We start from the raw sequence: 17031 nt of genomic DNA on the forward strand, positions 1-17031 counted from the left end.
TCCTAAAGTGATTCTCTAACAAGAGGGACCAGGGCCCCATGGGGGACAGTTGCCGTATTTCAGGGCTATTCTGAAATCAGAATCAGCTTGTGGTCCCAGAAAAGAAGGCAAAGCTGGTGAGAGGGCCAGAGTGGGAATGGGAAGTCCAGTGCTGTGAAACCCAGCAGGGCTTCCCAGAAAGTGTTCACACCCCTAAATTCCTTACTGAGAAGCCTGTATAGTCATGAACACTGCTAGGTGAAGTTTACTCTAAAGATTTGCTTTCCCCCGCCCCCCGCACCCCACAGGGTTTCTCTGTGTAGCCCTGGCTGTCCTGGAACTCACGAACTCACTCTGTAGACCAGGCTGGCCTCGAACTCAAAGATCCACACCTGCCTCTGCCTCCCAAGTGCTGGGATTAAAGGCATGCGCCACCACTGGCTGGCTACAAATGCAGTATCTTATTGTTCTGATAAAACACCCACTAGGGCACAAGGACTCTGAGGATGGTGAAATGGAGAACACTTGCTCATGGACTCTTAAAGGTACTTCACACAATACAGGCACCAACTGCTCTCTCCCCCATAGGACATCATTTGGTGCTTAACTAAATCCAAGAACGCTTCCATAGAATAAATTAAATATTTTCCACATTCAGCCCAGCTACAAAAACCTATCATGACAGATCATACTAATATCATTTCCCTCCTCCACTGACATAAGTCCAAGGTTTACTGTGGTCCATCCTGTTAGTATTTCACAAGATAGCATACTGTCTTATTTAGTTGTGATGCATTCCTTTAACATTTTTTAAAATATTATTTTATTTTATGCATATGAGAGCTTGCAGACAAGCATACCTGTGCTTCACCTGTGTGCAGTGCCCATGGAGGTCAGCAGGGGGCGTTAGATGGCCTGCAGCTGGAGTTACAGATGGTTGTAACTCCACCACTATGTGGGTTCTGGGAATCAAACCTATGTCCCCTAGAAGAGCATCCAGTACGCTTCAGCACTGGGCTCCAGTCCCAGTTCTTGAAATCTTCTGTGGAAGGCATCGGGAGAGAAAGAAGGCAGATGGCGGAGTCAGCAGAAGTAGCAACATAACAAAATGTAAAATGGCTGCCGTCTCTTCAACACAGGTAGAACACCAGGCTGTTTCGTCTTTAGGAAAGGACACACATTCAAGTTGGACATTTGCCAACAACGTACAGGCCATAAGTTTCCCCCTGGATATTGTGGACTGTTGTATGAATGTTCCCTTGGGAGTGAAGTGACATTCTTGTTGCCTTCAGGCTCCTTGTAGATGCCTGTATCTGGGGGATATTAACACGCATGCTTGCTGGAACTCCAGCCTGCGTGGCTTTTCCAGGAGCCAGGACAAAAGAAACCCAGGGCACTTACAAACATATCAGATAATTAAAAATTAAATGCAGTGCCTTTGATTTACTTTTAAGTGTTATTCGTCACCGATGAATGTAGTCAACACCGTCGTCAGACTTGAATAAAGAGTTTTGCCGGCAAGTTCGTGAATAAAGCTGACGGAATTGCTGGCAATCACTCCGATGGAAAAAAATACTTGGTGTCTGAAGAAGCAAATGGAAATGTTGTTGATACTGAATAATCTTCATGAGTGAGGGAAGTAAGGCCCAGGAAACTGAGGGTTATGAAATTCTAGTTCAAAGGAAGAAAACAATGCCAGACATTTTCTAATGATGGGAAGTGGTGTGGGTGGCAGATGTGTATTGTTTTAAATGCCTTTCAGAGATAAAGCCATCTCTTTTATGAGAACCTTGCAATTGAGTTTCTACCCGAGGGTTTCTGGGAAAGAACACATCTAGAATTATAAGATAAAAATGTTTTTCTGAGACAAAAAAACCCCAAAACTTCTATTACTCTGTATATCATAAGAAATAAATGCACAAGGGGAATCTATTAAACACCATTTTAGGGAAACAAAAGACAGATAGGGATCCAGGCTTCCAAACAAAATAAAACAAAACCAACCCGATAGGATGGCCTGCCGAAGCAATTAAAATAAGGCCGGAAACTGCTGGGGTGGGCCAGGATATTGAAGAGGAAAATTCCACCAGACCCCTCCCCTCCTGGAAGGGAAAGGTCATAGCCGCTTAGGCACTCCTCCCCTCCAGAAGGCAGAGGCTAATTAATATTCTCAGACCACAGGGGGTGGGGACTGACCTGCGGTTGGGGAGGCCCAGAGCACATGGACACCCACAGACAAGGGAGGTCCTTGCCGCTTCATTCCCTAAAGACCAATCAGTTTAAAAAGTCACACTGTTCTGTTCAATCGTATTGTGCCCAATGGCTGCTGCCCTAAGGACTGTATAAAAGCTCACTGAACGAGTGGTGTGGGGTTGCCTCTTCTTTTGGGATGCAGGATGGCCCCAGCATGCTGGAACATTTAAAAATTCCTCTTGCTTTTTGCAGCGATTCTCGTTTCTGCGTGGTTCACTCAGGGGGTCTCCGGTAAACTAAGGCTCTGCTCCCTAGAGTCTTACACTAAGAGCAGAAAGATGGCCTCCAGGCAGTGGAGAGCAGAGATAGTTCTCCTGAAGAGATCTGCTCAGTGATAAGCTAAAGGGTGTGATGGGAGGAGAGGCTGCCCCCTGCTGGGGCTTCCCAGCATTTTACAGTTTAGGAGGAATGAGTCTCTGCCCGGCTTTTTTTTCTTTCCCATGAAACTTCTAATTCTTTTGGTACAATATATTTTGATCTTATCTTCCTCTGCACCGACTCCTTGCAGATCCTCTCCACCACCCAACTCTCTCTCTGTCTCTCTCTCTCTGTCTCTCTCTCTCTCTCTGTCTCTCTTTCTCTCTCTCTCTCAAAAACAATTCACCAAACGAAAATCAAAACCAACAAGCCAAAGACCAACCAAAACAAAAGCTTCACGAATACTCCTGAGTTCACTCTGTGCTGGCCAACTCCTGGGCAGGGGGACTGTTCTGGAATGTGGCGGAGAAGCCAAAGACACTCATGGACAAAGCCAGTGGGCAGAAAATGAAAATATGATCCATTTACAGAATGGAATATTATTCAGCTGTTAAGAAAAAAATCAAATTATGACAGAGCCAGAAAAGAGAGCACCCGACTGAGGTAGCCTAGACCCAAAAGGACATTTTGTTGAGTCATTAGCCAAAGGGTCCCATGGAGATTCTCCAAATACCACACGCGACTGCCAAAGCTATTGACTGCCTTTCACAACCCGACGGTAAGACTGTGTAGCTGAAGATGCCACTTATTTATGTCACTGAACACAGAGAAGTTGAGCTGGTGCCCAACTGTGGGAGCTTCACCCCTACAGAGTAGCTAGCGTTTATGGTGCTGGAAGATACTCTGCAGACTACCAGAGGAGAAAGGTAGTCATCTCTGCCACCAGGCTGTGACCAGACTGTAGCATATACTGGCTCAATGGTGACACAAACGTTCTGGGAGTAAAGCCGGAACTTTTCTGATCACTTTTCTGATTGGCTTTAAAGTCCACTCCATGAGAAGGAACCCATTTCCGGACACTGCTGAAGTGCCCAAGAACCTGAGAGGAGTTTTCCCCCCAGGCCTGTGACCGATTATTATTCTGCTTAAGGAACATAGCAGTAATTCATTACATATTACCATGCTCATAGATCAGAAAGTCCAACCCACATCAGAGAAGCTTCTTCTTAAAGTAGACAGGAATTAACATGGAGACCACAACTGGACAGTGTGCAGAGTGAGCACTTCGGAGCACTCAATCCCAAATGGGCTATCTCCATCAAACCCCTCCCTACCAAGCTCGGGGAGCTACTTGAAGAAAGGGGGTGGGAAGATTGTTAGAGCCAGAGGTGACAGATGACTCCAAAGAAACAAGTGACTTCCAAACACAACAGGGCCGAGATAAACTCACTGAGGCAGTGTGCCTAAGACACGCACAGGTTCGAGACAGATGGGTCCCAACATGGAGAGAGGGAAGTGGATATGGAGTCCCACACCTAATCAAGAAGTTATCTGTGATTGATCTCCACTGGAAAAGGGAAGTCTAACATAAGGGAAAATAGATGGTATTTGTCCTTTGGGCCTGCCTCACTTGGGATACCTTCTTTTCTGGTTCTGTCATAATTTATTTCTTAACACCTAAATAACATTCCATTATATAAATTCACTATCTGTTCATCAGCTAATGCTCCACTAGGCTGTTTCCAGTTTCTGGTGATTATGAATAGAGCAGCTATAAGCATAGTTGGACAAGTGTCTCTGTAGTAGGCTCTAGGTCCTTTGGGTAGATGCCCAAGACTGGTCTAGCTGGATCTTGAGGTGTTGAGGCCCGGGCTGCCCCGAGTTTGGCGGCCATTGTATCCTGGTCCAAGCTGCCGCTCCGGTCCGTGGGTTGGGGGTTCAGCAAGAGAGAGAGAGTGAGAACGGACTCGAAGAATGGAGACCAGACAGAGTGTGTTTCAATCCCATTTATTCTTCAGTCTCTCTTCCTCTAAGTGTCTGATTCTCTCTCTATAGTCTGATTCTCTGCCTTTTATATGTCTCACTTCTAAGCCATGCCTTTTGGTCACACCTTTAATCATGCCTTTAGGTCTTGTCTCTAAATCTGATCTCTACACTTCTAAGTCACACTCTTAAGTTACACACCTTTAATCTCACACACCCAAGGTATCTAAACCAAGATTATCAGAGTGTGCTCAGCTGTTGTAGGCTATTGTAATCCAAGTCTCATGTCAGGGTATATGGCTCAAGATGGCTGCAAAGCTGATAGCCTCTTTCTGCTAAATGTCGGCCCCCAACATTGAGGTAGATATATTTTTAGTTTCCCGAGGAACTACCATTCTGATTTTCATAGTGGCTATACAAGGTACACTTTCTCCAGCAATGAAGGAGTGTTCCCTTACCCTACATCCTCTGCACACGTTGTCATTTGTTGTTTTGGTCTCAATCATTCTGACTCTTCCAAAAATGATGATGTCCTTTGCCATATGGAAGCTGTTCACCTTCATAAGTTCTCATTTACTAAGTGCTCTCAGTGCCTGTGCTACTGACATCCTGTTCAGAAAGTCTTCTCCTGTGTCAGTGCATCCAAGCCCATTCCCAACTTTCTTTTTCAATCAGTTTCAGGGTACCCGGCCTTACGCCGAGGTCCTTGATCCATTTGGAGTTGAGTTTCATGCAGGGTGGTAGGCGTGGAAGAGCTGTATTCTTCTACGTGTAGCTATATAGGCTGACCACCGGCACTGTTTGTTGAAGATGCCATATTTTTTCCAGTGTATATTTTTGGCTATTTATTATTTATTGTAAAAACCTAGGTGTCCATAGGTATGTAGAATTATGTCTGGGTCTTCAACGTGCTACCATCAATCAATGTGTCTGTTTTTAGGCCAATGCTGTGTGGTTATTACTATTGCTCTATAGTACAACTTGAAATTGAAGATGGTAGTACCTCAACTGGGTCTTTCATTATTCAGTATTGTTTTAGTTAGTGTGTGTGTGTGTGTGTGTGTTTCCTTTGAGGCTTAAAATTGTCCTTTCAGGTTCTGTAAAGAATTATGTTGTAATTTTGATGGGGATTGAATGTAATTCATAGGTTGCTTTTGGTTGATGGCCGTTTCCCCAATCTGAGTCCTCCTGACCCACGAGCATGGGAGATCTTTCCATCTTCTGATGTCTTCTTCAGTTTCTTTCTTTGAAGTCTTAAGATTTTTCTTGTGCAAGTCTTTCACGTGTTTGGTTATTCTCTGAATTCTTTTGAGGCTTTTGGAAGGTATTGTTTCCTTGATTTCTTTCTCATTTTTTCTCCACCCTACTGTGTGAGCGGGAGCCAGTGGTTCCAGATTACCACTTTTTTGTTGTTTTTCTCCAAGTTCCTTGAGGTCAAGTGGTTTGTCAAGCTTCTCAGGAAATAGAAGCAATCCGTGTATGTATAGGGATATTCATTTTCAAGAATTGGCTTGTGAGCCCAAAGGCAGAGAAGTTCTAATATCTGTACTTGCAAACTGAGGACCCAGAACGGGAGAGCTGATAGAGATTCCTGTCTGAGGAAACCCAAGAGCCTGAGGCCAGGGAGACCTATTGATGTCTGTACTGGCTGGTTTTGTGTGTTGACTTGACATAAGCTGGAGTTATCTCAGAGAAAGGAGCTTCAGTTGAGGAAATGCCTCCATGAGATCCAGCTGTAAGGCATTTTTTCAATTAGTGATCATGGGTGGGAGGGCCCATTGTGGGTGGGGCCATCCCTGGGCTGGTAGTCCTGTGTTCTGTAAGAAAGCAAGATGAGCAAGCCAGGGGAAGCAAGCCAGTAAGCGGCATTCTCATGGCCTCTGCATCAGCTCCTGTTTCCTGACCTGCTTGAGTTCCAGTCCTGACATTTTTTGGTGACGAACAGCAATGTGGAAGTGTAAGCTGAATAAATCCTTTTCTCTCCAACTTGCTTCTTGGCCCTGATGTTTTGTGCAGGAATAGAAACCCTGACTAAGACAGTGTCAGCTCCAATCCAGAGGCTGTGAACTTATGAACATAAACAGGCTCAAGTCCAATGGCAGCCAGTGTCACAGCTCATTCCAAGGCAGAGCTATGCTGGCTGTACACTGACCGAATGAGGCCCATGCTGTGTCTACACCCTTTAACTCTCTACCCCACCATATCGGTCTACACTTAGATTCTCATGTTACCCAGAAACATCCTCCGTAGAAACAGACCCAGCCAAACTGATACCCACCCATCATCACCCCAAACAAGTTTTTTTCCACTTACACTGAAACGATTATTTTCAGAAGTGGAATTTCTGAATTTCTAAACCTCATAGAATAAGGGGGGTTAAAATTGTCTAGTTACACAAACAATGATTCATTAAGCAATAATAAAAGTAGGACTTTCTCTTTTTTCCCTCGTTTCTTCTTAGTTCTTTGAGAATCTTGTACAAAGTACTTCCGTTATATCCGCCCCTCCCCCTAGCATCTCCCATTTTCTCCATCCCCTTTTTCTTCTTCCCTTCCCACCCAAATTTTGCACCCCCTTTAGTCCACCTAGTACAGTCTGTACACCCACATACTCCGGTGTGTGCCCACTGGAGCGTGTCCTTTTATTTAGCAGGGTCCACATCCTTAAAGAAAACGGACTCTTCCTCTCCCAGCAGCCATTATCTGCAATAGCTCGTCCTCGAGGTGTGGGATTCATGCTTATCCCCTTTCTATGCTGGCGTTCGATCGGCTTGGGTTTGTTCAATGCTTGAGAGTGCTGTCGCAGCCATGGTGAGCTCATATGTGCAGCTGTCCTGGTGTGTCCGGGTGGGCCTGTTTCCCTGTCGTTATCTGCTGCCTCTGGCTCTTGCAATCTTTCCGCCCTTTCCCCTGCAGCGACTCCAGAGATGTCACAAATACAGCTGAGCACTCTCCTTCCCTCTCCTCACCTGGAGGCTCTGTGGGTCTCGGTGTTAATCACCGTGATCTACTGTAAAAGAAGCTTCTCTGATGAGGGCTGACAGACGCACTGATCTGTGGGTATAACTCATTAGGAGCTGGTTTAGTCCTGTGACCATTTCCCACTGCCCGCTCCTCCCCTCTCCCTCCCGCCCCGCCAATAGCCTTTCTGAATTTCAAGCCTATTTTCCAAAGACACCTGAATAACCGACCACTAGAGGGCAGCACCAGTTGCAGTTTCTTGTGAACCCTCTGAACTTTCGGTGGGGCCAAGGCTTGACAAAGGTTGACTTCTAATTACCACCATACTCATGTTATACAGAGAGATTTTTCTCTTCTTCAGGAATAGTAGGCAATTGAGAGCTTTGTCATAGAGGCAGCTTTTGAGTCAGAATTCGTCTTGACTTTGATTTGATGAAAATGCCCGCGGAAGGGGGAATGGATGCGCTTACTGCTTTCCTTTCTTGGGCTGATGAGACAGAGCCGCTGTGCATAGCTCGCGAATGCGAGCTGCATGCCAGTGTGGGCGTGGCCAGAGCCCCAACCCAGGAGAGTTCTCCTTCTCGAGGAATACGAAGCTGTCATCTACAGGTTAGACAAGCTGAACCCAAAGGCTGAGGTTACCGCAGACAGAAACACAGCAAGGCAAAACCAAGGCTCAGGCAGATCTTGCGTTTGTGCTATCAGTGACAGGAGCTGGGATGCTGATCAGGATGTTAATTTGGACCTTGAAGTCTCATTGTTTGGTGCCTGTTAACGACAGTCACGGTAAAAGAAGAAAACCAGCGCCTCAGCATGTTGTAAAATATTGAACATAGCCAACAAGCAAATAGAACAAACGAAACCCCTGCAAATATACCTCCTCATTATGAAGCCAGTGTTGATGCTGAAGGGCTTAGTGGGTAAAGTGCTTGGCATGCAAGCGCGAGACCCTCAGTTTGGATCCCAGGAACCCATGCAAAGCCCGGTATGGTAAGCCCAGTAATTCCTCTGCTCCTATACATGGGAGGCAGATGCCAGTGAATCCCCAGAAACCCACTGGCCAGCTAGCCTGTTGTGTGTAGCGGCAAACAACACGAGACTTGGATTCAGTCAAGGTGGAAGGTGAGAGTTACCCGAGGCTCTCCTCTGATCGTCTCCTGTGCACTGGGGCACACGCGTGCCTGCACTCATTCATGAACACACACATACAGAGATAAAAGCACACAAAAATCCTTGTGTCAGCTTTAGGGAAGCGGTGTCGTTGTTACATTGGATATGTTCCCTTCTGTGGCAGGTTCCCTCCTGCCTGGGATTGGACAGCACACGATGACCAAGGGGAGGGGACCACCCAATGTTTCCAAGCCTCAGTCTCTATGTAGCCTGCCCCGAGTCCACGAGTCCACTTGGCTCGGCTTCCGAGCCTCATTCTGTGCTCTCAGCATCCTGCCAGCTTCCTTGTGAGCCTGGAACCTGCTAGGCAGAAAGACAAAAGGAAATCCTGAGGTCAGCAGAACAGGCCTACAGAGTGGTTAATCCACTTTCAGAACACGTGGATGGTTGGGCCTATGCTAACTCCGCACTCCGCACTCCTCCGCTATTTCTTGCCAAAGCCCATGACTCCGTGGACTGCAGCTGAGGGTGTTTTGCAGGCAAATATAGCTTTGAGCTCTTTCTCAAGCTTGGCTCTGACTCCAGGAGGTCTTGATGTGCATGAAGATCTGAAGAAGAGGATATGTCAGGAGGAGTTATGCAAACCTTGCAGAAAAAGTGAAACTTCCCGCCTGGAGAGTAAAAGGGAAAGGAAACACAATGGGACTATAGCTTCCTGGACTCCCCTGGGAGTGTCTGTTTTAGGAAGAAAGAGCTTCTCTGTCTCCACTACTTTTGTTTTTTTCCCATAAAAAAATTCCACACATGCATGTATACATGTATGTATGCATGCATGTCTATATGTATGTATGCAGGTATACATACATGTCTATATGCACTTGGAGGCGGCAGTTTGTGTGTGGAGGTATGGGGGGTCTGAGAATAACTTGGGGGATTCATTCTTTCTCTGTTTTGAGGCAGAAGTGGTGGTTCTCCTTGGGCTTCTGGAGTTTTGTTTGAATGATGGCAGACCCCTTTGTCAAGTAAATCAAAGAATTTTATATGTCCCTCTCTCTCCATTTAGACTGAGATTGGAGAGGAAAGCAAGAATCCCATGTGATTCCTGTCTTAATTTCCCACAAAGGCAAACACGTGGTTTTGGGCACACTCTGTTACATGGTTTTGGTCAGACAGAGTCTGATTCCTCAGTGAGTGGTTCTCAGCCAGGTGCAACTCCTCAAGATCACACTAGGGAAATTCGGTAGCCCTGTGACCTTCCGACGTGGCAGAGATCAGCAGATGTGATTATCCTGCATGGAAGCACAGCCCACTAGGGCTGTCTTTGAGGCTTGACTTGATTTCACTTGCTGGCTTCATATTTGTTTGTCTGGGCAGAGCATGGCTCCTGGAAAAGATTCAGCTCAGGGCTTTCTCCAAGGGCGCTAATCCCACACTTGCAGGGTGGTGACCCTGCTCTGTGATCCTGGCGCCCAGGAAGTGAAGGCAGGAAAATCCATAGTTCAAGGGTTCCCTTGGCCACACAGAGAGTTCAAAGCAAGCCTGGGCTACAAGAACTGCGTCTCAAAACAAACAAAAAAGGGCTGGGAAGACAGCTCAGTGGTAGAATACTTGTCCTAGCACACAAGAGGCCATAGGTTCAACCCCCAGCACCATAAAACAGCAAATAAAACAAAACAAAACAAAGTAAAACAAAAGGCCCTCCCTCTTCCATTAGAGTTCTCTACTCAAACATATACACATATATGTGTGTATATAATATCTATTTTTAATTTGCTAGGGATGATGACAACTTCTTCTGTATGAATTCATTGTTCAATATATATAATTCTAGTTTAATTTATCTTTCTACATTAAATAGAAGAAAAAAAATCACAGTAACATAAAATTTTTAAGTGCCTTTTTTTTTGGACAGCATCTTATATAGCTCAGGCTAGCCTCAAACTTATGATATAATTGAGGATAACCTTGAACTCTGCTCCTTCTGCCTTTACCTACTAAGTTCAATGCCACCACACCCAGTTTTGTGTTGTGTTGTGGGATTCATATGTGACACATAAGGTTCTACCCATGGAGTTAGGCCTTTAGTCTCTATTGTCAGCTGTGTTGCTAAGGTTGGGTTCGTTGTCCTCAGCTGAATAATTTGTACTGGAAATCTACAAGGGTGGGAAATATCCATCAATTCTTGTGTGTCTGTGTGTGCAAATGCAAGTGCAACTGAGCATGTGTGCTTGGGTGGAGGCCATGGGCCAGCCTCAGGCATTGGTCCTTAGGAGGCCAGGGGTCAATCTCAGGTGTCGCTCCTTAGTCCTCATCTACCGTGTTTCTTGAGACAGAGTTTCTCTCAGGAACTTGAAGATCATCGATTTGACTAAACTGACTGGCCAGAGCGCCTCAGGGATGCTCCTGCCTCAGGGATGCTCCGGTGTAGGGGTTATAAGCATTACAAGCCCCACTCCACTTAGCTTTTTATATGGGTACTAGGAACTGAACTCAGGCCTTCCCTCTTGCGTGGCAAGCACTTTACTGAGCAGGCCCTGACTCCATAGCCTAGACTGCCGTCTGCAGTCCTTCCGTCTGCACCTTTGTCTCAGTCTCCAGGCTACTCCTGAATGTGTGTGGTCATAGCTGTGATCTTGTTCCCTCAGGCCCCCAGGAAGCTGGGGCAACAGACATGACTTTCAAAATGTCGTCGTCGTATCTATCAGACAAACAAGCCAGTTTTAATGACTTTCTTTGGCCAAACCTAATTGTGTGTCGCTCTGTCCCATGGGTGAGGGTCTTGGCCTGAATACAAAGGAGGAAGCAAGCTGGGGGCCAGCATCATCTCTCTGTTCCCCGTCTGCAAGAATGTGGGCAGTTGGCTTCTGCTCCTGTTGCTGGGTCCTCGCTCCCTCCCTGCACCCTCAAGCCATGAACCCTTCCTCGAGTCCCTGTAGCCGGGTATTTAGTCATCAAAAAGGGAGAAATAACTAGGTTTGTGGGTTTTCCCAGGGTTACAAGGTGTTAAGGAAGGGAGGTGGGGCTCAGATCAAACCCAGTTAACGTTGGCTCCATAGCTTACTCAGTTGCTCACTAGGAAGCTCACCCCTCTGAAAGGAGCTTTGGCGAAGGGCACTGCAGGCTAGCCCAGCTGAATGTCAGCTTCCAAGCTCCATTCTGAGAGACTGAGGAGCCCGGGGCTCCTCCTGGCCTCACTGCTCTCCGTAGCCATGGCCGCCTCTTCCAGAGGGCTGTGGAAAAATGAGAAGACGTAATCCTTGCGGTGTCCCTAGTTTCTGGGAGTTTGAACTGCTAGGGATGCAGAAACACAGTTGCCAAGAAACACTTGGCCACAACAGAAAATTTAGAATTGTGAGCAATTACCGAAAGCAGAGGAAGAGTTGCTGCAGTCAGCACCGATGCTGGGAAACCAGGCTGAAAATGTGTGCGCGCAGCGGGATGAGCGAATGGGACCACGTGACCTGAGCACCAGCGCTCGTCTGGTCCTCCTTCTTCGTTAACCTTGAGTACCAGGTCTGAGGGAGGATAGGAAGGCTCCCCTCACCTGCCACCTTCTGTGTCAGTAACAAAACGTCTGAGATTGGACGTTTTATAAAGAACAAGGGGATGGTTGTGTAGCTATTTCCTTGAAACTGCAAAGCTGCTCCCCGGATCCTTTGAGAATCCTTTGAGAATCAAAAAGCTTTCCAAGCTCAAGGAAGGTGAAATAAAATTCTCTAGCGCCCCGCCCACAGAATTAGAGCAGCAAACACCTGCTGGAGAGAACAGCCATCCAGCTTGGGTTTTCCAGTTTATCTAGCTGCCTTCAAGTCAGGCAGTAAGCTCCTCTAGCTTTCCAGAGTCATCACCCATGCTGGGGCGGGTGTTCTGCGATGCAGCTCTCTGTGAGTAGTGCATGCTCCTGTAAGCGACCCTGCAATCGCTACTCCTGTTCTATTGCTGTGATAAAGCACCATGACCAAGGCAACTTATGGAAGGAAGAGTTTATTTGAGGCTTACGATTCTAGAGGGTGAGTCCATCACCATCAGGGCAGGAGCGTGGCAGCAGGCAGGCTGAGATGGCGCTGGAGCCGGAGCTGATTGCTTATATCTTGAGATACAGGCATGAGGCAGAGAGAGCTAACTGGAAAGGGTGCTATTCTTTTAAAACCTCAAAAGGCCACCCCTTATAACACACCTCCAACAAGGCCACACCCAACCCTTCAGGGTGTGTGCTGTGAGAACAGAGGAATACGTTTGCTGAATGATGCTGTCCACTCTGTATGGCAAAGCAGAAAGGTGTAGCCTCGCCGATAAGGAGAAAGCCACACTCAGGATTCTTCTGACAGCATTTATTGAACAGCTCTCATGATGGTGAAAAGGGGAAGGACGCTGAGCTCAGAAAGCCCGCTGCTTAAATAGAGCTTTGGAAGACGTGCAGATCCCTCATTGGCTCAAATCTTTCATCCAATTGTCATACTTGGTTTTCGTGCCATGCGCAGGCGCATTCTCAAGTAACGCTTCCGTGAAGAACCAGGAAGCAGAAGACTGCGCCATCTTTTAATGGCAAATGCGGCTCCTCACAGAAAGGCCTTTGCAGGAGGCCAGTAGCAGGCTTTTTAGACTCCTCTGGGACTGTGAGAGATAAACGCCTGCTTGCTTTACCAACTGGGGACTAAGTATTCAAATATATGAATGAGCCCACGGGAGCCTGCTCTCACTCAAACCTCCTCATGGCTGTCCTGGGTAAATAGCCAGGAAAACATCACTCAGCAGGGGTGGAGAGAGATCTCAGCCAGTCGTCAGTTAAGAGCACAGAACTCACGTACGAAATCTGAGTAGTATTGTATAATTGTAATCCCGGCTCCGGGCGGCAACGGCAGGCATGTCCCTGAGGCTCACAGGCCAGCTAGCCTCCTTGCTGAGTTCTAGGCCAGAGACAGCGCTCACTTAAAAAAAACAACTAACAAACAAATAAGCAAACAAGGTGGATGGTAGGCTGAGGAGCAGTACCAGAGTTTGACTTCAGGCCTGTACACACACACACACACACACACACACGCGTGCGCACACACATACACCTTACAAACATACAAACACATGCATACACATACATCACACACATTCACACACACATACACCTTACAAACATACAAACACATGCACACACATACATCAACACACATTCACACATACCTCACACACATGCACACACAATGCACACATACACACATGTGCACACATGTATGTATACTTCACGCAGTCACATAAACACACATATACATACACTGTGGAAGAGGGAAGAGAAAGCTTGTTTTTCCGAGAGAAACTTTTAAGGCAGAGCTCGCCATGAAATAAATCGTCACTTCTTACTGACATTTCTTCATTTCTTCTCATTTCTACTCATTACCGAGTAAACCTGTTCACCTGATTTTCACAATTGATTGCTTGTCTAATTCTGGTTTCTGTGCAGTTGTATTTCTGAAGTTGGGGGCTATTGACAAGTTGGGAGACTCTTGAGTGTGTCTAACTAGATTTCTTCACAAGTGGAAATACCAGGCCAACAGCACCTTCTCAGTTATAGCTGCCACGTCCAACCCAAAGACCACAGAATACATTGTGTTCTGGCTCTTCTTCACATGACTTCGGGCAAATGAAGTTCAGACACACAACCCCAGATGCTTGAGACCATTTCACACAAAGGGCTCTCGGGATGTCAGTCGTACTGGTGACTTTCGAATATCTGGTGACCGTTGAGTTAACTCTTGTAATTCCAGAAACAGTCATTTGGTATTGTGTAATTCTAAGTCAGGCTATCTCACAGGAAGTGAAGAATAAAATGTTCAAGGCAAATGCTTGCTGGCAGCCCCTTGGGAGGGCAACAGCTTTGGTGGATTTTGTCCTCCAGGCTCTCTCAGTATTTCACTTTGATAGACACTGGGAAGGAGTGGCTTAGAACTAGTAGGGTCCAGTCTGGGAGGCTGGCAAACTGATTGTCCTTCTCTTTGAACTTCATGTTGTTAACTGTGAAGATATGTGTAGTGATGTCAGGACTGGAGGCTTAACATAAGAACACTGTCAGCAAACGTTTATTCTCGGTTTTAGAATCTCCGTTTCTTTTTATAAATTCTTCCGTCTTTAACCTTGTATCTCTCTCCAGGATGCATTTGTAGTTCACTCAGGATTCCCAGCATAAGAAGTTTCCTTATGAGAGGACACTTGATCATTGGTATCCTGTATTGACATCTTTCAAATGTTTTCTGGTTTGCTAAAGAGATAGTGGCCATTTAAGCATCTTTCTTGTACAGCTCTGAAGCATTTTCCCTTCCTGTAACCCCCTCTACTGTGCATACATGGGAATCAGAGGACAACTTATGAGTGTTGGTTGTTTTCCTTTCCCTCTGTGGGTTCCAGGGGTGGAACTGAAGCCATCAATTTTGGTGGCTAGCACCTTTATTCACGGAGCCATCTTGCCAGACCTATCTTAGATTTTGAGGCAGGGTGTCTCAGTGTACCTCGAGATGACCATTTTGGCCATATTGGCTGGCCTGTGAGTTCTGCTTGGTCTGCTTGTCTCCAATCTCCAGTGCTGGGGTTCCAGGTGTGCTAGGTCCTGTCCAGATTTTTATGTAGGTGTTGGAGATCCCCCCCCCCCCCAAGGCTTGTGCAGCAAGCACCTGACATATTGATCCATCTCACTGGCTACATGGAATGTGACTCTTTAATCTCCTCCATGCACACACCTATCATTTAATTTATTTAAATGACACACCTGTCATTTAATTTAACACCACCCATGACACCATTCTGGCTGCGGTTTGATCTCTTAAATTTTATTTTAAATTAACATTTGTCTGGGTGTACACGCACATGCTGTGGCTTACAAGTGGAGGCCAGAGGCCAGCTCCCATAGTTGGCTTTCTCCTTTGTGAGTCTGAGGATTGAACTGAGTGGTGAGGTTTGAGAGCAAGTACCTTCACCCCTGAGCCACCTGACAGCTCCTTCTTGAGGAAATGAGAGGACACAGCACAGGACGCAGCACAGTGTCTTACCTGAGGCTTCATAGAACTGAACAGGGCTTTTTCCTCTTCTGAGGAGTGGATACCAGTGAAAGGCTTTGCTACTTTCAATAAATACTTACACATGGTTCTACGTGACTCTCTGCACAGCAGGGTGCTGCAACAATCTGTCCATCCATATGTGTTAGTTTTCTTTTGTTTGTTTTTTTAGATCAATCCACAATGTAACCATTTCACTACAAATGGACTAGAGATCCTGTTAGAATCATTTCTACCTGTACACACTGAATTCTGAATTCTCTAGGACTTCTTTATGTTCAGCCCGTTGAAAGACTTCAGATTTCTGTAGCATATTGTGAATCAAACAGGACTCATTAAAGATGGTGACTGTCACATGCTAGCAACTCTCAGTTGCAAATGTATATTTCAGAACTTATATATCCTTTGAATGTTACTGTGTATTCATGACAAATATAAGCATTTCATTAATCCAGCCTCAAAACCAAATGCATCTAGTCAATTTACCCTACACAAATTCATAAACTGCAAACCAACACAAAGAAGTGGCCTGGGGCTGGAGAGGTTGCTCAGTGGTTAAAAGCTCTGGATGCTCATGCAGGACCTGGTTTTAATTCCCAGCAGCCACCTGGTGGCTTGTTGCGGGAAATATTTAAAAATGAACTGCCAGGCTTCCCATGTTACTGCCGTGTTACAACTCTCAGCCCCAGTGTGGTCCTGCCACCTCTGTCTCTAGCTAGCCCCCAGAGTGGCTGGTCAAGGTATTCTCAGCTCCGGTTTGCTTGTCTCTGGAGCCACTAGTTCCTTCTCTCTAGCCCTAACCCTCCTGTGGTTAGTGGTCCCACATTCCAGTAACCCTCTAGCGGGGTGTTTTCAGCTTGGCAGTCTCTCTGGGCTGGGTCCTGGAGACGTCTCCACCCAACTCGATAATTTCCCTTGGCAGGGTGATGCCACGCCAGCCCCATGCAATGGCTGCCCACCTCGTGGTTATTATCACAATACCCAGTAACCAGGTAAAAATCAAAACTCTTGAAGCTTATAATTACCCAGTCAGATTTATATATCAACAATTCTCAATTCACAAGATGCCCACAAAATAACTTTTGAGCCAATTGATAATGATTCAAGATGCCCAACTAGATTAGACAAGTTGTCCCAACTACTCTATTCCTATATGATATTCATAACTGCCTGAGGCTATTAAAGCCACATGGGACCAGGATCTTCTTCCTGTCTGTCCTCCATGTCCTCCATGTCCTCCATCCTGAAACTTCTTCCTCTGTCCTCCCGACACCTCTCTCTCTCTCTCTCTCTCTCTCTCTCTCTCTCTCTCTCTCTGTCTCTCTCTCTCCAACTCCTAGCTCTGCCTCCCTTTTCCCTGTCCAATCACAGGCCTCCTGCTGCACTAATATTTTAAGGTAATTGGACAGGGAAAATCCTCCCACAGTGGCTCAGTCTGTAACTTCAGTCCCAGGGATCTGATGTCATTGTCTGGCCTCTGTGGGTACTACATGCTTGTGTCATATACTTAC

This window comes from Arvicanthis niloticus, chromosome 21 (genome assembly GCF_011762505.2).
Source record: "Arvicanthis niloticus isolate mArvNil1 chromosome 21, mArvNil1.pat.X, whole genome shotgun sequence".
Taxonomy (NCBI): domain Eukaryota; kingdom Metazoa; phylum Chordata; class Mammalia; order Rodentia; family Muridae; genus Arvicanthis; species Arvicanthis niloticus.